We start from the raw sequence: 26,168 nt of genomic DNA, 5'->3' as shown, positions 1-26,168 counted from the left end.
GGTGGAACCGGGTGATCTTTAAGGTCCCTTCCAACCCAAACCATTCTGTGATTCTATGTTGAAGAGTGCCTGGTGGCCCCTCCCATCATTGAACACGGCAGAGTATCGTATGGAGGGATGGAGCTTTGGCCTTTTCTGTCTTGCCCCAACACCATCATTCACTTTGCAGTTACAAACCCTTAAAACTACAGCAGACTCAGAGGCCAAAGGGACACCACTCCACAGACCCCAGGGGAGCTGCAGGGCTTTTAGCAGGGTGGACCTGTCTTGCTCGTCAACTGCCACCAGCTGAAGACAAGGGCTAGCTATCTCAGCATCACCTTGGTTTCCACCAGGGCAGGAGACAGCTTGGTGACAAGGTAGAGACGGAAGACTCCTGATCTTAAGGAGAGAACAGCCACATTGCAGTGAGATGCAGGCAGGACCCTGCTGTACCCACACAGAACATGGAATGCTCTTAGTAAGGGGACACAAGAAGGCAACGTGCTGTAGAGGGGAAAGCAGCCATGAAACCTGAGTTTCTATTTATGTATACCTTTTCATCAGCTCTTCACTTCTCCACATCTCATTTCACTGCCACACTCTTACACCCAATCCCCTCCGCATCTCCCTCCTCATCTCCCTTCTCCTCCTCACCAACAGAAAACGACACCAGACAGCTCTGATCTTCTCTGCCAAATATCTCCTGTGCCAAATATTGTGATTCACCAAGTGAGTAACAGCAGAGTCTCTTCTTAGTCTAAATGTTGATCTTTAATCTCCAGAGGCTTCTGCTGCCCGAAGTATAAGCTTCACTTCTAATTAATGGTGTCAACAAATCTTTCTGCACTACCAAGCTTTCAGTGGTGTGTTTCCAAGGGCTTTGTCAGGAGGACACCAGTGTTGGGTTGCCGCCCTGGGGGAAGCTTGTTTGGAGAGCAGAGACCCCACTCTGGGTTGAGACACCTGCCTGTTTATTCCATGGCACTGGGGTACTGGACCAGGGCAGTTCTGCTCTGGAGACCTCCTCTTCCTCCAGAGCCTTCAGCAGGGGTCATGGCTTCATTCCATGTGATGGGTTTCACATTCCTCCACGGGTGCAGGAAACAAGATGTGGTGTTGGGGGATATGGTGTAGGGGAGGACTTTGTAGAGTAGGGGAGATGGTTGGACTCGATGATCCCAAGGGTCCCTTCCAACCTCAATGATTCTATGATTCTAAGAGCTGCTTTAGGCAAAGGCAACTTAGACTTCCCTTTTCTTGGGAAGCCCATGTGAGAAGGGAGGAATCACTGCTTTCATCTCCAGGCCAGACTGACACCCTGGATAAGCAGGTCAGCCTTTGACAACTATTTTTTAGGAGAGATGAATCCCAAATTACTCCTTGCAGCCAGAAACTTCTGACCCAAGGGGCCCACCCCACATTTCACAAGGGGATGCCAAGAAAGGTCAGGCCACCTTAGCTGGGAGATACTCTGCTTTTTTCTTTATGAGGTTTGAAAATCCAAAAGCTCCATCCTACTCTCTCTGTCTGTCCCACCACAAGCCTGACCGAGCCGACGCATCTCTCACTCGGCCAAGAGCAATCCCTTGGACCGAGCTACTCGTTAGTTTGAAGTTTTATAGAATATAGATCTGTTTCCTTTCCAGCTCTGGACTTTGCTGACTCAAAGGAAAGGGATCTTTAATGGTCCCCCAGATAGCTGTATTTTTCTTACCTAAGTGCACACAAATTGCAACCTACAACCAATTAAACAGACAGTTTCTCATTTTTTCACAACAAACATAATTTGTAATTCCAAAATGTCAATAAAGAGTCCTTCAATTTTATATCCCATAGCATTTGCAACTCAGCTCAGTAATTTTGGAGTCAATAATTAAAAAAAAAAAAAAAGGCAATTAGGGCATTAATTGAGAATCACCAAGTTACTTCACATAACATATTGCGCATTTATCCACTGGCATGCTCTGCCCTGGCTGCTCATCCCACCCCAAACGCTGTTCCATCATTAGGGAGACACCTCTTTCCCTCTCTCCCCAGCCCCTTCATCCCTCCCCAGCTCCGCTCCTGCCTTCAAACGTGGAGAGAAGGGATGGATTGTGCACAGGGCGAGGGAACGACGAGTCACAGAGGGATGAGCGGGATTTACCTTGAACTAAAGCTGCATTTGGCGACTGGAACAAGGTGGGGAAAAACCAGCCTGTTCAATTTTAAGTGAGAAAAAAAGAAAAGAATTTTCCAACAAAATGTTATCGTCCGCAATAACCACTAGAGTTTTCATTTTATAAATTATTCATTTTGTTTCCTGCCTACTGTTGGGGATTATTTTTAGAACAGAAAAATAGAAGTGATCCAAAAGAAAGCAGATTCTTGATACTAAAAAGAAGGTAGTGGAGGTAGCAGCCCAAATCTCACTTCAGATGTCCATGCATCCCTTCCACTGCCCCTCATGGAAAAAGTCTGGATATGGGACCCCCTAAGGAGGGTCCCCAACCTCTGGGGAGGCTCAGGACCCCAGAACTGGCTACAGCCACACTTGTCCATGGTCTTGTCTTGCACCAGCAAAGGGAGAAGATGAGTATGGAAGAGGGTAGAGGAAAAATAAGTGAACATCTTCATCAGATGGGGCTGGTAGTTACTGAATGCCCCCCAGTTCTGCAGCCACAACCCAACGGGGACATCTGGGAACAGCCACCTGGCTATGTCCCCTCCTCTCGCCTCAGTGGCCGTCTTGTTGCAACCTGACATTTTTGGAAATGGGATGTTATTCTTTCTTTTTTTTTTTTTTCACACTAATATCCATATTCACAGGAGGCATTATTGATGTGACAGATTCTTTGCAAATTCAAACAGGGAGTGAAGAGAGCAGCGTGCACACACACGCCCAGACACAAAGGCAATGCCCCTCTGCTTTTCTGCCCCTGTACTCAGCGCTGGTGAGGCCACACCTCGAGTGTTGTGTCCAGTTTTGGGCACCTCAATCCAAGAGAGATCTGGAGGTGCTGGAGCGAGTGCAGAGGAGGGCAACGAAACTAGTGAAGGGCCTGGAAGACAAATCATATGAAGAGCGGCTGAAGGAGCTGGGGCTGTTCAGTATGAGGAAGAGGAGGCTGAGGGGAGACCTCATCACTCTCTACAACTGCTTGAAAGGACACTGTAGAGAGGTTGGGGCTGGTCTCTTCTCACAGGTAATTAACAATAGAACGAGAGGGAACGGCTTCAAGCTCCAACAGGGGAGGTTTAGATTGAACATTAGGAAGGAATTTTTCACAGAGAGAGTGGTCGGGCATTGGAACAGGCTGCCCAGGGAGGGGGTGGAGTCCCCATCCCTGGCTGTGTTTAAGGGACGTTTAGATGCAGTGCTGAGGGACATGGTGTAGGGGAGGACTTTGTCGAGTAGGGGAGATGGTTGGACTCGATGATCCCAAGGGTCTCTTCCAACCTCAATGATTCTATGATTCTATGATTCCCAAGCTCTCCGTCGGAGGGATATTCCCGATACCGGAGCGCTAATGCAGCCCGGCTTTAGACGGATTGGCAGCACACCACCTGCAGTATTAAGACTTCCATCGGCTGTCTCGTCACACAAAGAGCAGCGTCTCTATAAAAACCTAATACCTTGCAGTTTTGCAAGTTTGATATTAATACCAAGGCTTAAGAAGAAAGTACAAGTCAGCTGGAAACAGGCGGATGTTCTTCCAGTTTGGCAATGCTGCTGCCTGGGAATGAGCTTCACCACACCACTAACACAGCTCTGGCACTGTGGGAGCAGACACAGATTCCACAAAAGATGAAGGCAAAGAAGCCCAAATCATGCCCTAGGGACTGACGCACCACTGTAGACACTGCAGAACTATTTCTGTAAGTGGAATGAGGTTAGGTGGAGCACAGGGACTGAGGAACAGAGACAGGAAGGCATACGTGAGAAGGTCTCACTGACCAGACCAGAAGCCGGTCAGCAGAGCAGTAGGAGGCATCCTATTTTCACAAAATCACAGAATGGTTTGGGTTGGAAGGGATCTTAAAGACCATCCAGTTCCACCACCCTGCCCTGGGCAGGGACACTTCCCACCACACCAGGTTGCTCCAAGCCCCCTCCAACCTGGCCTTGAACCCCTCCAGGGATGGGGCAGCCACAGCTTCTCTGGGAAACCTGGGCCAGGCTCTCACCACCCTCACACCAAAGAAGTTCTTCCCCACATCTCAGCTCAATCTCCCCTCTTTCAGTGAAAAACCATTCCATGATCAAGAGTCCCTCCCCAGCTTTCCTGGAGCCCCTTGAGGGACTGGAAGGGGCTCTAAGGTCTCCCCGGAGCCTTCTCTTCTCCAGGCTGAACCCTCCCAACTCAGCCTGTCCTCACAGCAGAGGGGCTCCAGCCCTTGGAGCACCTCCATGGGTCTATTTTCATAGCATGAAGGTGATGTCTGGTCACTGTCATGGACCTCAAGCACTTCTCAGGGCTACGTCTCTGCTCCCTGTCTTGCCTTCACGAGAGGTTTCACAGAATCACAGACTGGTCAGGGTTGGAAGGGACCTCTGGAGATCATCCAGTCCAACCCCCTGCCAGAGCAGGTCCACCCAGAGCAGGTTGCATAGGAACATGTCCAGGTGGGTTTGGAATGTCTCCAGAGACGGAGACTCCACCACGTCCCTGGGAAGCCTTTTCCAGGGCTCTACCACTATTAAAGTAAAGGATTTTTTCCTCGTGTTGAGATGGAATTTCCCATGTTCCATTTTTTCCCCATTGCCCCTTGTCCTGTCCCCTGGCACCCCTGAGAAGAGTCTGGCCCCATCTTCTTGCCACCGACCCTTTAGACATTGCTCAGCATTGATAAAAAAACAATTTTCCAGCTCAGCCACCATGACACCGGTCCCTACATCTCACATTTGAGGTGCTGTGCCTGGTCTGCTGTGCCCCAAAGCAGTGCTGTCCCAAGGAGATGCTTTACCAGTCTACACATATTGCTGCCACCAGCCAAGTCCCTGCCCCCAGTAGGTGTCACATCTCCCTCTGATGCCACCATGAGGAGTGGCAAGACTGGAAGGGCAGACAAAGGGCAAACAGGACAGTGGTGAGCAGCAGGCAGAGCCCCTCCTGTGGCTTTGTCTTCTCTTGCAATTGAATTAGATGCTGATAAGGGATGCTGAAGGATTTTCATGCCACATGCGGCTCTGTGATGGAACTTCTGATCTATGGATTAGAGTTTACCAAGGAGACAGCTCTGTGGAAAAATGCTTAGGAGGAAGAAATGCCACTGCTGTAAAGAAAAGCTCAGGGAACCATTTTCTGGGGTCATTTATCTCAGAAAATCAGCCCTATAAAACCACAGAAAGACTCAGCAGCTGGCTCCAAGCGGGACAACCCCGATGCGCTCGCTCATGTCCTAACCCCGCTCCCAGCATCTGCACCACCACCAGCTTTGAGGCAAACAGGGCCGAGCTTCCTTCCAATTACTACTCCAAAGAAATAAAAACAATGCTGCCTGGTTTTACCTCTGAAGTCCATTCCAACCAGGCAGATGGCCCTGATATTTGGAACTTCTGCCACGAATTAATCCAAGACCTGTTGAACAGCCAGGCCCACCCCTGACCTTCGGCTTTTTGAACTAATGCTCATCTGAATAAAAACCCACGTGCCAGATACCGAGACCAACAGAAGACCAGCCTCTCTTTCTGATAAAAGCATTTACCATTGACTTATCTGTAGCCACAAGCATCTCACATCCTTCTGGGATTGCAGCACAGAGCAAGTGGTACCCTGAAAAGTCACTTGAAAATAGCCAGCAATGTTGCCTGAGCCTGACTTGGAAAACCCCAGCAGAACAGCCGTGGGTTAAATGTTTAAACAGATTCTTTTTACACAAAATGAGGCACTTTTCATAACCCATTCGTTGGGAAATCCTTTTAGAGACTATGGGAACCACCACACTAGTGTTTGCAAGCCCTGCATGCTGCCCCGGTGGCCCCAGTAGGGAGCACTGGCCAGGGGGTGAGCCATCAAGTCACCCTCCAAGGGTGCCCATGCCCCATACCCACTGGATTTCCCTCATCACAGAGTCCTAAAGCCAAAAATCAGAGAAGAACTCAAATTTTACATTGCTCCTCAAAGTTTCCAGCAGCTCCAATTAATGCTGCTAGTAACATGCAACCCTTAATTTCCTCACTATCATTGCAGCCACTAACAGGAGGTACTGCCACAGCCTTCACCTGCAGCTCACAGCACCGAGCCCTGACAAACAACCTTCTTTTTCCCCAAATCTCCCCACAAATGGCCACCAGCAGACCTTCCACAGCTGGTAAAGGCAACAGGAGCTTCTCCCATCCCTCGCTCAGCGCATCGCTTTTACCAGGCCATTGAGTCTTGAACCTCCAGGACCACGAATGCCATCATTTATACTCTGCTCTTGGCCATAAGAAAAAAAAAAAAAAAAAACCCAAAAAAAACTCACTGAAAGGCTTGTCTCTTCCTTATTATAAACTCTCCATGCTCTTACACATTTTTTTTCTCAAATTATAAAATATTATCAAATGCTTTTACAGTACTGGAGGTTTCACGTGCCACGAAGCAGCATCAGTGTGAGCTCCCGATTTCTGTATGGCTTTGACTTACACCATCCCTTAATTGTCCTTTTTTTTGTTTACACTGTACAAAGGAAAAGCTCCAGTGCAGCTCTCCACCCCCTGCAAACAGAGGTATTGTTGTTTATTTATAGCTGCTTGTTTGCAGAGAGTCTACAGAGAGGAGAAGAGATGTCGTTCATGGGGGAAGCAGATGTATTGAATCAATCACCACGCGGAGGGGCCTGGGCTATTTCACAAAAGAACCACAATTCACAACAGAAGATAAATTATCCAAAGAGTTACGCATCCTTGTCTGTCAGTTACTGTCTCGATACAAACTTCAGTCAGCCTCTTTTTCTAGGTCTGACAGAAAAGAAGAGCTTTCCCCAGCAGTTTTTAAGCTTGTCCAAGTTGCAGTGACAAAGAGACCTGTCCCTGTTTCTAATTCCCTGCCTATTTCTGCACATCTAAGTTTCAACCTCAAGTTTTGTCTAATGGCTATGGCTGTATCACTGAGTGATCACCCAAACCATAAAATCATTAAATGGTTAAAGTTGGAAGGGACCTTAAAGCCCACCCAGTGCCACCCCCTGCCCTGGGCAGGGACACCTCCCACCACACCAGGTTGCTCCAAGCCCCCTCCAACCTGGCCTTGAACCCCTCCAGGGATGGGGCAGCCACAGCTTCTTTGGGCAACCTGGGCCAGGCTCTCACCACCCTCACAGCAAAGTTCTTCCCCATATCTCATCTTAATCTCCCTTCTTTCAGGTTAAAACCCTTTCCCCTCATCCTATGGCTCCCCTTCCTGATCCAGAGTCCCTCCCCATCTCTCCTGGAGCCCCTTGAGGGACTAGAAGGGGCTCTCGGGTCTCCCTGGAGCCTTCTTTCAGCACCCCCAACTCTCTCAGCCTGTCCTCATAGGCTTGGTCTTAGTCTTTAAAAGGTCCTTTTTATAGATTGGGGAAAAAAAAAATCCCCCAGCCCAAACTGCTGTCAAATGCTACATTGGTGGTGGTGGGGGGGGTATTCTGCATGAAAAAAGGGTATTTCTGCATCTGTACGTCTAAAGCAAGAGAGGTAGAAGGAAGCTGGTCTACTTTTGCCATGCAATGATAAAAGTTGTTGAAGATGGACAAGGAGAGATTCTTAATTTAGAAAAAGGGTCAGCACTTCACAGACACCTACAGATTTCCCTGAAAGCACCAGGAAAATGAGCTACCTTCAGAGTTTGTAGGATGATCCTATCTATGACATCAAACTCAAATGAAGACAGGAGAATGGAAACTAGGAAGAACTACAAAGAGAAACGAATAAAAGAGAATTAATGGAATAAAATCAATAGAATTAACTAGCCCAACAAAGGGCTGTGGCATTTAACTTCAGACCACACTGATGGGTGGAAGGTCTGCCTTAGGCTGGAACTGAATTCCCATTTTTCGGGGCCCATCCTACCCACCTCTGCTGAACCCAACAGCCAGCTCCACCCGGGACATAGACTATTTCAATGACATAGTTCCCATATTTTTTTTCCTAGCCAAATACAACAATGCCGATACCTCCCCATGGAATTGCAAGTATTTATAACCAACCTGTCACTTAAACCAACAATGTTGAATTGGTTTCTCAGGGACAGACCTTCACAGGGACGTTTGGGACCTTCCTTTGCCATGGTGCCACTCCTGCCAGGCTGGGCAGCCCTGCCTGATCCCCACACACCGTGTCCTGGAGCTCAGCCCTCTCCTCTGCTGCCCAGCTGAGGTCTTCAAAGCTTTACATGGCCCATGCAGTGCCCTTTGTATTTCCCCATTTCCCATATGGTGACAAGATCCCAAGGCCAATATACTCAAGGTTTTACCAATCTGATGGTCTGGGAGACAGGAGGTGACAGATCCAAACACGCCCTTTGCTAGAGACAGTTTTAAACTCAACAAGTAATTTCAAACTCAACTCAACTGACGTAACCAGCTCAATTACACGATGTCCCATGGAAACAGACACCACATATACGAGCACAGATAGAACCAGAGTATTTTTTTCACATGGACAGCTCGGAGAACTCTGTGGATAATCACAGTTTTGAGCCACAGTGTGACAATGTCCTATGCCTGTTCTGCAGGACAGCAGGTAACAGCTCTAGATCTTGTTTGCTGTGTGTTTTTTAAAAGCTATGTTTCCCACCTCTGACCCCCTCCCACTTTTGGGCTCAGGCTGCAAATCACACGGTTACAGATGACAAAATAACCCTGTATCTGTAGTAATGTGTTTTCCAAACCCATTGTGGTAACGGCAGGAGCTGGGCTCTGCGTAAATGGACCATTTATTTATGGCCCATAAATAAGAGCATTCAATTCTTCATCACCATAGAGCAAGGCTGAAGGCTCCCTCTTTGTCTGGGCCTGCGGACACTCAGCTCCTACAAGCTGGGCTGCGGTGGGCAGAGGGCAGCTAAAAGAGAGAAGAAAAGTCATTTATTCCCACTTCCCTTCCACAATATCCTCGCCATTTAAATGTAAACCAAGAAAAAGCTTCAGAACAGAAGGAGTGGGGCTGTGAGCAGCCTAGGGCTCTCCACGGCAGGTTCAGCTGCACTTACTCATTTCCAGGATGACAGCAGGGATAAAGAGCTGCTGAGAGAGCGCAAACTTCTCCCCTTGGTCAGAGCTAAAACCTGCTGGATCTGACCTAGTGAGTCCATCCCTACCCCTGGAAGCAACTTCATGCCTGCAGACAACTCGGTGGAGAAGCTACATCAGGTTATGGCCATCAAACCTCTCAGATTTGGAGGATGCTCATTGGAAAAGGACCATTTCCTTATCACAGTGACTTGTTGGGAATTACCTGGAGTTAATTTTGGGACACTTGGGGTGGAAACTAAGCACAAGCGAGGTGGGGACCCAACAAACAGCAATCTCAGCCCTGTTGGGCCAGGAATTGCAAAGCAGCAAGGTCACTACCAGGGGGGAGAAATTCAGCCGAGCAATTTTGAGAGGGAAGGAAGAGTAGGAGACGATGCTGGCAAGCACAGGGTGAAATCAAACTGGAGAAATCAATAAAGGGAAAGGACAGAGGGGGGCAACGGGATGCGGGAAGAGATAAATTAAAGGCTTGCCCAGGGGTTATGATGGCATGATGAGCAATAAATTAAATAAAAGAGGGCAACAGGGACGAGCAAGGTACTGTGAAAAATTAATTAAAAGGAAGGGAGGCATAACCAAGGCATAAAACATGGGTGCTGGTGGAATGGTTAGAGGACCCAGGCGATGAAGAGGCTTTGGAAATTGTAATAGGAGCCAAAGCAGGGGCTGTAAAGGCTGTGACCGCGTGTGAGGGTCAGATAAACAACACAGATGCATTTTCAAGACTATGAGAAGCAGGAAACCGTTGGAGAAGAAAGGAACCATCTCGCAGAAGGAGGCGGCGCTGCAAGTGTGGATGTGCTGATATTCCAAGCTCCATTCTTTGGCTTTTGCAGCCAAAAGGCAGCAGGGTACCGAGTCCCCCAACCACCTGCACTTGGTCTCCCCTCCACGGAGCTCTCCTTGCCCCAAAGGAGAGGGCACGGGTGCTGCCTGCAGGATGAGGCATTGCAAGATGGGGTGTTTTAGCCGAGTATCTTAATTAGGTGTCTGTTGAGAGACAAGGGAAGGGGTGACCGGGTCTGATTGGAGCTGGCTGCCTCCAGGACTCCCCTCCAGCTCTCCAAAATTAATCTACCACCTGCCTGCAGCCATCTCTGAAGGGATCCCCCGGCCCCTTCTGCATTCTTCTGCTTTCCCACTCTTTCTTTTATGCCTTATAGTCAAACCTTGTATTGTCCCTTTGCATTTTTCCTGAAAGCTGTGGGTTTCCTGCGTTGTCTGGGAACCAGGACATGGCACCTGCACCCTGTTGACCTCCCATGGGTTATCTCCTCCTCCACATTCACCTTGTCTCGTTTGCTTTGTCGTGTCCCATCTCACCCACAGGCTGTGACTGTGGATTGAACATGTGTCTGAGGTGCTTCGAGCACAGAACTGAAGCTGGGTTGTCTCTGGGGTTCCTCAACAATAGCTTGGAGCAACAGTGTTGGGTAGAGCTTATCCTTAGAAGGGGCTGGTGGTGGCAGTGGTCTCTACACTGCCCACCTCAGCGTACGTGGCCGTGGGGTAGACTTACGCATTATACTCGAATTTACTCTTCTTTTCAGGTCTGTTCAGCCTGGAGGAGAGCAGAGTGAGGGGGGATATTATCAATGTTTATCAGTATCTAAAGGGTGGGTGTCAAGAGGATGGGGCCAGACTCTTCTCAGTGGTGCCCAGTGACAGGACAAGAGGGAATGGGCACAAACTTGAATATAAGAAGTTCCACCTAAACATGAGGACAAACTTCTTTCCTGTGAGGGCAGCAGAGAACTGGAGTAGGCTGCCCAGAGAGGTGGTGGAGTCTCCTTCTCTGGAGACATTCAAACCCACCTGGACACGTTCCTGTGGGACCTGCTCTGGGTGACCCTGCTCTGGCAGGGGGTTGGACTGGATGATCTCCAGAGGTCCCTTCCAACCCCATATCACTCTGTGATTCTGTGATGAGATAATTGCATTCAGTAACCTTCCCAGCACGTGCTTGACAAAGTGCGAAGAGAAATAATTCTGCATTCACACGTCAGAATCCCCACTGCAGAAATCCCACCATCTAACTTGCCTACAGAGGAATAAAAATTATAAATTAATGAGAAAGAGAAAAGAAGCCACACGGGGCAAAGACAGTCCGTGCCTGGCACAAAGTACCCGCCCAGCCTCCCAAGGGTAACTTAGTCACACAATTAGGCTTTTTTAGGCTTTGGTCACAAAGGCTGTGAAGGTTCATGTCCCACAACCTCCCCCACACCGGACACGGAGCACCGGTACCCGCCACCTCCTCACCCGCACCGTCCTCTCTAAATTAAGAAACCTGTTACATCGCTTCCTTCCTTGGCCCACCGGGTGCTAAGAAGGTCACCACCAGATCGTAGCTTAATGGGCTACTGAGTGCCACCCTAATCCTGGCAGGACAGGAACTGACAAATGACCTGAGCAAGCGATTATCGTCTGGATTTATTTGTGATTAGATGCCGTGATGGCCCATTCCAACATTGTGGGTTTATTTTTTTTTTCTAAGACAGACAGAAAATTACATCCACCCCGTTTTTGTCGAGCTCTGTGTCCTCTCACTATGGGACACTTCCAGCCCTCTCTCGGTGGACTCGGAAATAACAGGTATTTCTGTGACCTTCCCTGCATTGTTGGAATAAACAGGGGTTTTCATCAGCCTCCCCCACTCTCCAGAGTCACTCTCAATGCTCTTCCCCAATTGCCTGAATGACAGGTATTTTCACAGCTTTTTCTGTATCCCCCGAGAAATAGGTGGTTTCGCAGCTTCCCCTGGAATCAACCTTTATTCCGTGTGCTCCCAATAAATAACTGGAGGGAGAAGTGAAAAATGAAAAAGCAAATAATCAGCCGGCAGCGTTCAAGAGTTCAGAAGTCCCGTGAAAGTGAAGAACTCATGGATTGAAGGAGATGCTGCAGTTCAAGCCCTGCAGTTTCTGCACATGGGATAAAAGACACTTTCCTCCCCTTGCAGTAAATACCCTGCACGAGAAGAAGGCTCCATAGTTTAAAGCACCCTTTAATGTGTCAACAGCCAAACCAAAACTTTGAAAAACTTCTGGCAGTGTTTTGTTTTGTTGTTTGTTTTTTTTTTTAAATAAAAAAGTAAGGTATTTCTTCAATGCCGCTGAATATCATAATTTCATTTGCTGAGTTAAATCCTGGTCTGTAGAATTAGGGCAGAGCAGTTCTCTTACTCATGCAGAAGAGGGTTTTTAGCCAGCTCATTTGTTTAACATATCTGTATGTCGGTATTTTTTAGTCTTACTTTGTGTCAAGATATTCTCAATACCACTAAGGGAAGGTATTTTAAGATAAAAGCAGAAAATGGTTTTAGAGAAATCATAAGCAAACACAAATTCCTTTTTTCCTTCAACTGCCTGATTTTGGTTGGAGGAAGTTCAGGTGAATCTCTACCTCTCTGTTATTTGCAGTCTCTTGGATTAAATTTCCAAACAAGGCAAGAATTGTCAAGCTCTTGGATCCTTATTTACTGTTCGTGGTCTCTCCTGGGGTCCACCAAGCAACAGCAGAGCTCCCACCTATAGGATAAGAAGTTTTACCTAATAACATTTATTTTTTCTCCCTCCCATGGAAGTGCTAAGGAAAAACCCAACCATGATACCAATTAAAACAAATGTGTTACACCAGGACTGGAAACCCTACCAAGTGGAAACTGAAGACCTGCTTTTATCCATGTCTGGTAACTGGAGGACAAGATCTACTGCTGGGAACATCACACTGCTCCATCTTCATGTCATACACATGGTACAATTGCACCCCACTGCTGAAGCAAACTCCGGGTTTTATTCACCTAAAGCGTCCTGTTCTTCCTAAAACAAAACTCCCACAAAACCAGGGAGATCTCCCAGCTCAGGTCTTCACTGCCTTCTTTGCTCAGGAAGCACAGCACGTTTCTAACAGCCGCAGTGGACCAGCACTTCCCAGTACTTGGGGTCAGGCTGTCACTGGAGCTAATCCCCAAGCCTTCTTCCAGCCCACCACAAACCCCCTTCTTCAAAGAGGTGCTTTCAGCTCAGCCTGTCTGTCCAAACTGGGTCTGGGGGACGTTCAAACACCTGTCCTGACAGTCCTGGCACTCTGGAGTTGGTTATCTTCCAAAATGTTGTCCTGAGGACACCGCTGTAACTTTTGGGGACAGCTAACTGCTCTAAGAAACACAGCCCTGATTTGATGTTGGTCAAGGAAATACCAAGCGCGTGCTTCCTCCCAGCCCTTTTTCAAGAGGGTGCTCTGCTCGTGCAGAGGCAGTAAAGGGGTTTTGACCAAACTCTGGGCACCCTCCTTCCCTGAACACCAGCACTGAGAGGTGCCTGCATGTCCCAAGCATGGTGTCCCCTGTACGCAGAGCTTCTCCCCAGGTTCTCCTTCCCTCCTCCTACCCTGGGGTGGGCACCAGGGAAGACAAGAGCAGAGCCCACCACTATGGCACCCAGAAGTCACGCTCTTATTCGCAATTTACTCCCAACAAACTGCAAACATAGCTTTTAGAAGACATACAAGCAATGAATCAGAAATGAACATGTGCTGAATCCCACCACGTCCAAACCGAACACAATCTGCCCATCAGGGTGTAATTAAGCCGATCCAGTTTCCACTGCCAGCAGCACACAGAAGAACAGCAGATCCTCAGCAACATCCATCCACCATTGTCTCCATTAAAGCTTCCACCGAGCCAGGATGAGGCCACTTCCAGCAGGTTCAAAGAGAGAAAACCTTCAGCCTGAATCCACAATGAAGCCCAGCATCTGAAGCAAGCTGTCCTTGCTCCCCCTGAGTCCCACCTCGCCGAGAAGAACCTCAGGGATCTCTCCCACCATTCATCCCATCTAAAAGCACCGCAAGACACAGTTACTCACCGGGGCTCCGGGGCTGGTGGGGGCACTTGGGGTTGGTTTCTCAGTCCTTCCCGTCACCGCTCCGGGAGCAGGCGCAGCAGCTCCTCTACGGTCTCAGCTTCGCCCTGCAAGAATCAGGACACAGAGGGGGGTGGGTTTTTTGGTATGTTTTTTGGTTTTTTTTTTCCCAGTTGAGGTAAGCAGATAATCCAGTACTTTCTAACCCTCAGCAGAGCTGGGTGTGCTGTGGGGGAAAGAAAAAGCCGCTGCCTGGTCGTCTGCAAGGATCAGCCCCAGGACTTTCCGAGCTCAGGCTCTGAGCGGCTTAGCCAGGAGCTCAGGGAGGAGCAGAGGGAGCCAAGGGCTCGGGACGGCGGCTGGGGAGGTGCTTCAGGTCAGCTCGAGTGCCAGAAACCCCCCCCCAAGAACAGCTTTGTAACGTTAATATTGCAGAGAACAAGGTAACTGGCAGATTGGGGCAGGGGGGGAAACTTCTGGTGACCGGTGGCTGGGATTTGTTCAGGGAAAACAGTTGCTTCAAAGTGAAACATCCCACAGTAAAGCAGAAACATTTGCATGGTTTGTTGTTTTGTTTCGTTTTGTTTTGGTTTTTTTCTGTCTTGAAAATGTATTTTGAAACTGAAAATAGAACCATAGAATTGTCTAGGTTGGAAGGGACCTTTCAAATCATCGAGTCCAACCTACAACTCAACACTGACCAAACCACCACTAACCCATGTCCCTCAGCACCACGTCTGCCCATCTTCTAAATGGCCTTTAAAAACCTCCAGGGATGGCGATTCCAACACTTCCCTTGGCAGCCTGTGAAGATTTTGCTTTGCTGACTTGATTTGAAACATTTTGTTGATGGAAATGGGATGGCCTGCTTTAAGTCAGCTCCTTTGGGTTCCCTGCTGAGCTGTGAGGATACCTCCTGGGACATTAAATTAAGGTGCCTTCCCTTCTCTGCCGTGGGCTGAGATACCTGGCTGGACTGAATGCAACACGCTGGTGTGTCACCTTGAGAGACCTGCCAGGTAGAAATGCAACCAGGATGTTATAATTCAGAAGTGAGAGCTGCAGGACTTTTTGGGGTATTTTTATGCTGGGAAACACTCAAGTGCCCCCTGAGCAGTCTCTCGGGCAGCAGCATCCATCCAGGCTGGCAGGGGATGCTCCTCACTGGGGAGGCTGCAGGGCATGGCTGCTGACCCCTTAAGAACTGGGTTAATGCTTCAGAGGTGGGATCTAGGTCCCATCAAATCCTCACGCCTCAACTAAGCGCGTATCGACTCCTCCCCTGGTCCCAGCGCTCCGGGCAAGGAGCTGGGACTGAATGGATGGGATGGAGAGAGACCTCCCCCATGCTCCGTGCTCTCCAGCCCCGGGACAAGGACCACCCCTGCTAGCTCACAGCCTACACATAGTCCAGAGCTGATGGGACTTGGATCTAGGTCTCCGTACCCCCAGTCCAGTGCCTCAGCCATTAACAAGATCCAGTGATTTGAACCCATTCCTTCAAATCAACCTGCCCGGGCTAGTGATGATCTACAACACAGGCAACAAATCACTGGGAGATTCCTGCTCTGATTTCTCCACCCTCCTCAAACAAGTGAGGGACTCTTTTCAGTGGTTCCCAGTGACAAGACGAGGGGCAACGGGCACAAGCTGGAACATGGGAAGTTCCACTCAAATATGAGGAAGAATTTCTTTAGGGTGAGGGTGGCAGAGCCCTGGAACAGGCTGCCCAGGGAGGGTGTGGAGTCCCCTTCTCTGGAGATCTTCAAGCCCCACCTGGATGCAGTCCTGAGCGATGGCAGGGGAGTTGGACTAGCTGATCTCTAGAAGGTCCAACAATTCCGCGATTCCCACCTCCTGCCTTCCACACAACATTTCCTGAGGAAGCCACAGCTTTTATTGAGCAACCAATACTTTTTCCACCCTGCTCTGTAAGTGGGCTGCCCTATCCCATGGTGGGCAGCAGAAGGGGTTCCTGCCAGTCACCATAAATGTTAGGATGAGGGGTTAGTTCTCCCACCCAGCCTGCCAGGAGAGACCCTCCAGAATTAGTGTCTCAATTCAGTCTCAGTTATGCCACAGCACTGCCAAAGGTCAAACTGGAACGAAGCTTTTTAATTAAAACAGAGAAAGGGCTAAAGAGACAGAGAAATGAAGCGCTGGGCTTCAACCAACAGTGAGGTCACGCATATCTAACAAGCTGATCAGAGGTGACACGCTGGCTTTCTCAGCAGAAGTCTCTGCACGCTCCGGAGCACACCACAGGGATAATCCCTCCTGCACAGGGGTTCAAAGCTCTGCATGCAAAAGCCACCACAGTGACCAAGGCTAAAAGCAGGGGATGCTGCCACGTGGCCATGTTTCTCGTCATCCAGGAACCCAATAAAGTATTCGAGATGATGAACCTCCCACTGCTGTTTCCTCAGTTCCCCTCCATTTCAACGGAGCATTCTCTCAGAAGTTCAACTGAAGGCGCAAAAAGTCCTGGAACCAACAACGAGCACAGCAATGGGGGCCTTCATGCAGGAGAGGTGCAGAAGAGGGGAGAGAGTAAGAGAAACCTGAGGCCAAACCAGGTCTGAACAGAGCCCAGATCATCAAAATTCTCAGAGACACGAGGGATGTGGAAAAGGAAATGGCTCGTGGCCTGCTCCAATCCCACCTGCTGGAGCCCTGCAGGTCCCTGCTTTGCCATTTCTTGGACAGAACGGGGCAGAGTTACAGAAGCAAATCCCAGTGAGGAAGGAGGAAAAGAGATCTGAATGACATCCTGAATGCCTTCCCCATCCTCCTCCCAAGCTCACTCAGACGCCTCAACTGAGGCAAAAGGTGCTCTTCATGCTCTTAAGGCCTTCTCCTGCTGATAAGAACAACACAAAAAGTGTGTGAGGAGAGAAGAATGACAAGGGGCAGAGGGACATGGGGCATTAAAGAGCAACAGAAGCTCCGAGTTCTGCTCTTGGCTCCACTGTGCACCTCTTTGAGACCAAGGGCCAAATTACCACATCTTGGGTGTCTATTTTTGTCAGTTAGGTTGACGGTTGGACAAGATGATCTTTAAGGTCCCTTCCAACCTAGAAGATTCTGTGATTCTGTGATCTCTTTGTGTCCCTTAGGATGTGAAGTTCAACCCAGATGAGGTCTGACCGGTCCCTGATAACCTGAAGTGGAAGCTGTCCAGAAGGTGGCACAGACAAACCCCACCACTAGCACTATTCAGGTAGCTGAGAAATGGAAGTCCACCTCTGCTGCTGCCTCATCCCTCATTTCCCAAAGCTACAGCTACATGAAAGACCAAATTGTCCTGCTCTTATACTGGGTTCCTCCTCAACGCACGAGTCCTAGTGAGTTGGGGCAGCAGTAGAGCAGACTCCAGCCCTCACCATCAGTGCACTGCACTGCGCCGGCCTGGGATTCTTCTAGAACCACTCCAGCTCACGATGCAAAAGTGAAGGAGGAAGGAGGTAAGCGCCCTGCCAAAATACAACATCTTTCAAACAAAGTAACTGCACTAAAATGTGCTGGTTTATTTTCCACTCTGGGCTCCCAAAGCATTTCCCTTCTCTCCCTGAATGATAACGGGCATAAAAATTAAATATAAATTCTCCAACAAAAAGCGAAACGCACTGAAGGGTAATAAATCACGGGGGCTGGATGGCATTCAGAAGAAGTTGGGTGGAAGGAATAAAGGATTAAATAGTGCAGATACTGACTAAGATGTATCATAGACCCTTAAAAACCCAAGACTCGTCCTCAGGGCAGGGGACTCACCACAACGGGCTGAATTTTGATAAAGCAGCAAAGGGGACTTGCCCAGCGAAGCCATGGGCTTGGGCTGTGGTGCTCCCAGTCCTGTGGGGCTGCAGACACAGCTAACGTCACCCCAGTGCCACACTCGCTCCCCCACCTCATGTGGGGGTGAAAAATCTTCTAATTTCCCCAAAGCCACAGTTCTGTCCGTGTTGGCAACTGCTGTCAGAGACCTACAAACAGAAAGTCTGTTCGGAGGAGGGGGGAGTGTGTGTGTGTGTGTGTGTGTGTTCAAATTTTGTACAGAAGAGGAGACGTGCCCTTCTTGACCCCCCACATGTACAACGTACCAGGCACAGGCACAAATACAGGCTCGCTGGAGAATGGATTGAGAGCAGCCCCGAGGAGAAGGACTTGGGGGATGAGAAGCTCAAAACGAGCTGGCCACGTGTGCCCCCCAGCCCAGAAATCCCCTGAACCCTGGGCTGCATCCCCAGCAGCGTGGCCAGCAGGGTGAGCGGGGGCGTTCTGCCCCTCTGGGGAGACCCCCCCCAGTGCTGCCTCCAGCTCTGGGGCCACCAACAGCAGAAGGACATGGAGCTGTTGGAGCGGGGCCAGAGGAGGCCACGGAGATGCTGGGAGGGCTGGAGCCCCTCTGCTGGGAGGGGGGGCTGAGAGAGTTGGGGGGTTCAGCCTGGAGAAGAGAAGGCTCCGGGGAGACCTTAGAGCCCCTTCCAGTCCCTCAAGGGGCTCCAGGAGAGATGGGGAGGGACTCTGGATCAGGGAGGGGAGACACAGGAGGAGGGGGAATGGCTTTACGCTGAAAAAGGGGAGATTGAGCTGAGATGTGGGGAAGAACTTTGGTGTGAGGGTGGTGAGAGCCTGGCCCAGGTTGCCCAGAGAAGCTGTGGCTGCCCCATCCCTGGAGGGGTTCAAGGCCAGGGTGGACAGCGCGTCCTGGTGTGGTGGGAGGTGTCCCTGCCCAGGGCAGGGGGTGGTACTGGATGGGCTTTAAGGTCCCTTCCAACCCAAACCATTCTATGATTCTTCGATGTACCCACAGGCCTGATGCTGCTCCCTATTGTCCCAGGGCCACCTGCCACAGGTGAGCCACTGCACTGGCACCAGCGGTGGGATCCATCGGGGACTCCAGAAGAAGTAAAGTGGGACCCCAGGGCTGCAGTGGGGACACACACATTTCCAAACAGCAGCTACCACTGGACTGGATGCTCTCTCATCTGATGACCTGAGATTCTTACATTGGCATTTCCAGGAACCTGAAACACTCCCCGGGGTGTCACACAGCAGCACAACATTCTGGCAACACTATATATCAGCACCGATTTGCTTCTAATAAACAAGATCACCTTTAATTTCCAGGCACCTCCTACTTCATTAAACTTAAAGATCTTGCTCTCCAGGGGTTTCCTCCTCAACTGGGGCAGGAAATGAAAAGACAGAAAATGCAATTTAATTGGGGATGAAGCTTCATCTTTACACTGCCTATCATAATTACGTGTCATTTAAAAACAAGCATGGAGCAGGTGTGAAATGGCACCAGCTCCGGATGCGCATAAAAAAGGTTGATACCAGCCACATGTCTCAGCAAGAATCAGACGGTGCAACTTGAAAACTACTTTTCCCTTTTGTTTCTTTCTTCCTTTGTTGCCTCCAACTTCTCAGAAAAAAATCCTTTTGAAACGGGAGAGAAGAAGTGGCATCTCTGTGAAGCCAAGTGGTTTGAAAGGAATCATCACAGGCTGGCAGGGGTTGGAAGGGACTTTGGAGATCATTTAGTCCAACCCCCTGCCAGAGCAGGGTCACACAGAGCAGGTTGGACAGGAGCGCGCCCAGGGAGGGTTTGAATGTCTCCAGACAAGGGAGAGAAGGGAATTTCAGCATCGTGTGCTGGGGTATGGCACCAGTCCCTGCAAAATATGGGGCTGGGCTGATGCTGGTGTAGAGGATGGGCCAGTGGAGATCACAGAATCACAGAATCACAGAATTGTGGTGGTTGGAAGGGACCTCAGAGATCATCGAGTCCAACCACACAAAAAAAAAACCAAAAAAACCAAAAAAAAACCAACAAACCACACCACCCACCACCTAAACACACAACAACAACCAAACCAAAAAACCATCACCCACCCACTCAGCAGCCCACGACAAACCAATAATCTTGGGCACTAGAGCATGCCCTGAAGAACCATGTCTACACGTTTCTTAAATACCTCCAGGGATGGTGACTCCACCACCTCCCTGGGCAGCCCATTCCAATGCCTGATAACACTTTCAGTAAAGAAATGTTTCCTAATATCCAACCTGAACTTCCCCTGGCGTAACTTGAAGCCATTACCCCTTGTCCTGACATCTGTAACTTGGGAGAAGAGACCGACCCCCACCTCTCTACACCCTCCTTTCAGGTACTTGTACAGAGGGATAAGGTCTCCCCTCAGTCTCCTCTTCCCCAGACTGAACAACCCCAGCTCCCTCAGCCTCTCCTCGTAAGACTTGTGCTCCAGACCCCTCACCAGCTTCGTTGCCCTTCTCTGGACCCACTCCAGCACCTCAATGTCCCTCTTGTGGTAGGGGGAAGCAGCAGCACAGCCACATGTCTTCACGTGACACAGAGATGGTCGGGCCAAACCTGCTGTTCCTGCTTCTTCCTCTCCGGGTATCTATTTGCCACCCCTTGCCACCCTGGATAACACACCCAGCTGGGTTTGCTACCTGCAGGTGGGACCAGAGTGCACCATGATGGAAGTGGTGCGTTCCATCAGCACCTCAAGGTGCTGAAGCTTGCCCTGGGAGTTGAGTTGGGTGGGAGAGGGTTTCTGCTTTCCCTCAGGTCAGCCAGCCCCTTCCTCCACACTCTAGGACCAGGAGGAACAAAACAGTGACACACTTTTGTTAATATTGAGCATTTCAGTTGACCTTCTGCAGAGAGCAGAACCAAGGAAGAGCAAGGAGAGCTCTGGAGTTGGGTTATGGTGCTCATTATAAGGGAAAGGAGACCTGGAGTTCATCTTTTGAGCTGCTAGAGAGTCTTCATGGGATTTAGGGCAGCTCAGTTAGCTCAAGCCTTCCCAAAACACCACTGAGGCTTTTGCATCTGAGGAAAAAAAATCAGACCCCTCCATGCTGAGATATTCTCCAGCATGGGCTTTCCATGTATGCTGGGAGCTTGGACTTGCTTGTGCCCCAGTCTCTCCTCTGCCCGACGGCAAGAGGGCCACCTGAGGGCTAGGAGAGACCAGTAGCAAACCTGGAGAAACCAAACCATTTGACTTTGAGACAAAGGTGGATTCAGAGTACAAGCGTCCCTAGGCTCCTGCCCTGTCTGCTCAGTTGGTGAGACATGACCCTACCTTCCTCCTGAAAAAGAGATGCCTGAGACCTGGGTCAGAGCAGAGATCTCTACCCTTTCTGCTTTTCTAGATGTTATCAGTAACACCCTGGATTCAAATAGCGCCTATTTTTTCTAACAAGCGCCTGTCTTCTTCTTCCGACCAATAAAATATGAACTCCATTTACCTGATGCACTTTAATTAGTTGCCTGTTGTTGTCAAAGCCCTGCTCTTACATCCTCATGCAAGTTCACGGCCTTTCATTTTAAGCAACACTGGCAGGTTTGGCTTTAGCCTTCCAGTGATCCTTTAATGTCATATTTTCTCCCCAGTGAATCAATATGCAGATCCTCTAATTGGAAGTTATCTGCTCACCCAAGCCTGGGCTGGGTTTGTTCAGCGGCTCGAGGGGACCAGACGCTTTCCCTGACGGAACCAACCGAGCTGAACTCCACAGAGTCGCTTCAAGATGGAGCTGCTGCCTGTGGGGAGCCACCCCCTTCCCTCTCCCACCACATCCCAGGCAGAGCATCTTCTGCGATGGAGATGTTAAACCCAAACCCCTGTCCCAGGATGGGACCAGGGACAGGTCAGTTTTCTCCTTCTGCTTCAAGGGGCTTCAAGACACCGCTCCCCATCGTTTCTCGCTTTAAATCGCGACGTCTCCATCTTCTGCCTGTGAATTCCTCTCCTGCCATCAAAAGGTCACCAGGCCAGTTGGAAAGCTATTTTTCACAACCTCGCTAATCTGGAGGCACCTTGCTGCCTCCTCCCGCCAGGAAAATGCTGACAACAAAACTAATCAGTGGCCAGCAGGACTGCGGGGTGAGACGCCACAGACAGGACTGGCCTTTAAGGTACCAGCCAGAAATTCAAGAGATTCAGGAGCGGTCCCTGGCTCTTCCCCAGCCTCCCTTCCTGACCTTAGGCCCCAGCTCCGTGCCTCAACCCCACCGCTACCAACTGAGGCTAATAACGCTTCCCACACTCGGTCATGCAGATAAATTCATTTGTGTTTAGGAAATAATCTATTACGATGGGCACAGGAATAAAACTAAATGTTTTTTTTTCCCCTTGTATCACCACTGGCTTTAGGGGAACAAAGCCAAGAAGGACTGAAACACACTATGTCCGGGGCTGGGCTGTTTACTCAATTTGTGCATTTTTCTGAATAACCTCCCGAAGTTCAGGTTGAGTGAATCCCAGCGACTGTTTGTGCTGAAGCTGGAGAGCTCTGAACCGTCTCGGGGGGGGCACTGACCTGGCTGGGGGGTGGCAGCACAGCCTGGTTCAGCCAGGGAGGGCAGATCACGCCTGGATGAGCTCAGCATTCAGAGCCATCAACACAAAAATCACAGCAAGGTGTCAATCCCGTGCTCAGCTCCAGGATCCATCTCCCATCACCTGCTGCCAGTTCGTGGCAATCAATATTTCTAAGGAATAGCAGCTGCCCAGCATCCTCCCCCAAAACACCTGAGGCTTTCCCAGTGGAAGGGCTGGGCCCACAGGGTTTCCACTGGGAGAAAGGGGGGGTTCATCAGCGACTGCTTGAGCATTGTCTCCCTCCCCCTGGGTTGTACCAGGCTCTGAACCAAATGGCTCGATGGAAAGCCTTCAAGCCAGTCTGCCGCATCTACACGCCCGGCCTGACAATGGCATCAGGCACACACATTTCCCAAGCCCTGGGGGGTTTTGCAGGCAGTTATTCCTGGTAAGAGGGATGCAAATCCCTCCGACAAGGGTCCACCCCAGGCCAGGAGCTGCAGGACCCAAGGGAAGCTCCACAGCAGGAGGTAGGTAGACCAGGAGGGGGTTAACTCCTCACTCAGCTTTTGTTGTCATTTGGACTGATGAAATCCAGCGCTGGTGAACTGACATCCACCGACCGTCATTTGTTTTAAAATTAGATTAGGGACTGCAGACTGTCTGCAGCATGAACACGGGCATCCCCTCGGAGCTCCCACCGCTTCGCTCCTCATCACTTGTCCAGCTGCCTGTGGCTGGAGGGGGCAGAGACCCACACCAGCCTCCGGACACCCCCACAGCACCCCAGAGCTCAGCTGCCCTCCCAACACCCCCCCGGGGAAGCTGTGACAACCCCAACTTGGAAAGAGAGTGAAAAACACCTCAACATCCCTGAGCAGCAAAGGTTCCTCCCATCTGTGAAACACAGAGAGGGGCTCAAGTACCAGGGCAAGAGGTGTCTGGGGAAGCCCAGCACATCCACACCCCCTGGAGATGGAAAGGGAAGGGGAAGGGAAGCCAAAGCTGCCCGTCAAACTTCAGCAGTGGAGACAACTGGTTTATACACATATAACCCCGCGCCCAATTATCAGCTCAGTTTAGTGTTTGACTTTACACGATTCTGGTCCAGCAGACCTGCCGCTGTTCTGCTTGATTCTGCCTCTCTCACTCATTTATGTATATATTATCCAGTCCCTAAATCATTTTTAATAGCTTCTTTACTCGCGCGCCCTCCCGTCTCATTCCAGCACCATCAGCACAAGGCGGGTTGCAGATACGAAGAAGCTGACATTTCTCTTTTGAGTAATTTGCAGTAGATTCCTTGCCTGTTTGATGTAGTCGTTTTGTTCTCCGCGCTGATGTGACATTAATTATTGTTAAATATTCTTATCTGTTACATACAGTTCTGTTTAGATAAAGGTCAGTGCACGAGCCCCTGACAGCGCTTGTTGCTGCCGTGCTCTAAAGCCAATTTGTCATTCTCTCCCTTCAATACCCTCATCTTAGTTCCAGTCCATCTTTTTCCATTAATTCAGCCACAGTAGAGAGTCATTAAAAATTGCAAAATATCTCAGCTGTTCAGATTGGCACTCAGATAGGAAATTATTAGCTTGGGTGGCACCGGTTGCACAGGGAGGTGGGGTAACAGCGCCCACAAAAATCCAGCAGCAGCCTCTTGGAGCTGCCCCCCCAAAAATACCCACATATTTCTGATTTGACTGGAATTATCTGAGCCTTGTGTAGTGTGCCATGCTGTTATCCCAGCAGCAGGATAACAGCACAAGCCCACACCACCCTCTCTTGGCAGAGGACAAGAAGGGCAAGCTCAAGCCATCCTCACTGAATTTGTCAGAAGGGAAGCACGTGGTGGTGCTGATCCATCTCCCCGGGGACCCGGCGAGCAGCTGGACTCACAGGAGCCTAAAACCTACGCCTGCATCTGCTCAGCCTTGCTTTTTATCTCTCTGACCAAATAAATCCCCCCCCTGCCACCCCTGCATGCTGCTTCCCACCATGGCACCCATGACATGGGGATGGAGAGGACATCCTGGCTGGGACTCGCTCCCAGCACCCCCGACACCCCACCTGCCTTGGGGACACCTCGATGGGTCAAAACAGCATCTCCAGAGCATACTTACAGTACGGGAACTGCAGGCTGACTAGCCTTTGGAAAGCAGCCTGTGACCTTGAGTGGCCCTCCCAGGGAACAAGGTGGTCATACAATCGTCCGGGGACACGCGTCAGCGCGGCACAAACAACAGACCTCAGGACATTTGGTCTGCAGGACCCGTCACAATTGTCGGGTCATCTTACACCAGCAGCCACCGGGCTGGAGGCCCCCGGGGCCTTGTAAAACCTATTTTACTGCTTGGTTGCAGCCCGTGCGCTTTTATGCCTCCATCCAGCAAAGTGCTTCAGCATGTGCTTACCTCCAAGCACACAAACAGCCTTAATTACACCAAGGGAGCCGTTCAGATGCTTAAATTGAAGTCCACACCTAAGTCTGGGTGAGGACTTCAGTGCAGAAAGAGAGAGCGAAGAGGAGGTGAGGAGTGGAACCCACAGCCCCACCAAGCCAGTGATGAGGACCATGGTGGAGATGCTCAAATGGAGCCTGCAGCCCCACCAAGCCGGTGATGAGGATGAAGGTGGAGATGCTCAAATGGAGCCTGCAGCCCCACCAAGCCAGTGATGAGGACCACGGTGGAGATGCTCAAATGGAGCCTGCATCCCCACCAAGCGAGTGATGAGGACCATGGTGGAGATGCTCAAATTGAGCCTGCACCCCCACCAAGCCAGCGATGAGGACCACGGTGGAGATGCTCAAATGGAGCCTGCAGCCCCACCAAGCCAGTGATAAGGACCGATAAGGACCATAGTAGAGATGCTCAAATGGAGCCTGCAGCCCCACCAAGCCAGTGATGAGGATGAAGGTGGTGATGCTGGGACAGGGCAGGGGGCTCCAAAGGGAGCAGGTAAAGGCCAGGGCTCAACTGGCTGCAAAGGTGGGTTCTGCCGCACGAGCTGGGAAGGATGCAAAGGTGGATTCAGCACGACCGAAACTCCCGCACGATAAAACACGTGCTCGTTCCAGCACTTGCCAAATGGAAGAACATTTGCTCATTTATTCAAAGTGACATTTAATTTTGTATTATGCTAAATCATTTTGTACTTTTAAATAAAAGAGAATAAACTCCCCAACTCATCCCCCTCTCAGTAAAAATACAAAGAAATATTGCATTTTGCTGAATTTAATCAAGCGTGGGGGTTTTCCCTCCCCTTCTTTGTATATGAATGACATAAAAGATAGAAGGGAAAATCACACTTGGCTCCATTCATTCTAGGATCAAGGAGAAGCATGGTTTACACTGTCCTGAACCTGCCCCAGCCCAAGGGTATGGGACTTTTTGTGTGTCCTGGATGAGCACACACGCTATGGTTCCTGCTCCACACAGACCTAAAGATCCCCAGAGATGTTCTACCACCAGCTCCACTGATGGAGACACACGCAGGGCAGAAGCCCAGTATCAGTCTGTATTGGACTCTTGGGTCACTTCCTTGGAACCATGGACCGGTCCGCACCCAAAGGCTCCTCTGCCCCCGCAGAGATGCTGTCCTCATCCTTTCTTGAAGACTCTTACTCAGCACAACCATCAATAAACTCCTGGGCAAAGGGATATTCACATCCCAGGTCCCCAGCTCGGCTACACCGGTACAAGTGGGAAGAAACTGTGCCGACGCCCTCCCCTTTTCTAAATCGGGACAGGGAGAAGGGCGAGAGCTG

The 26,168-nt window shown here is 50.1% G+C and overlaps 1 protein-coding gene across 1 annotated transcript in view; it reads right to left on the bottom strand.

Moving 5' to 3' along the window:
• Positions 1 to 14,150, bottom strand: part of RALY (RALY heterogeneous nuclear ribonucleoprotein) — a 98,495-nt gene extending 84,345 nt beyond the window's left edge. The window contains exon 1 of the mRNA XM_014941310.1: positions 14,046 to 14,150. The gene's annotated coding sequence lies outside the window, so the exon portion shown is untranslated. The remainder of the gene's footprint in view (positions 1 to 14,045) is intronic.
• Positions 14,151 to 26,168: the final 12,018 nt, after the last annotated feature.

The sequence above is a fragment of the Calidris pugnax genome, unplaced genomic scaffold (genome assembly GCF_001431845.1).
Source record: "Calidris pugnax isolate Ruff unplaced genomic scaffold, ASM143184v1 scaffold55, whole genome shotgun sequence".
Taxonomy (NCBI): domain Eukaryota; kingdom Metazoa; phylum Chordata; class Aves; order Charadriiformes; family Scolopacidae; genus Calidris; species Calidris pugnax.
The sequence above is the reverse complement of the archived record's forward strand: the minus strand, read 5'-3'. Positions and strand labels throughout refer to the sequence as shown.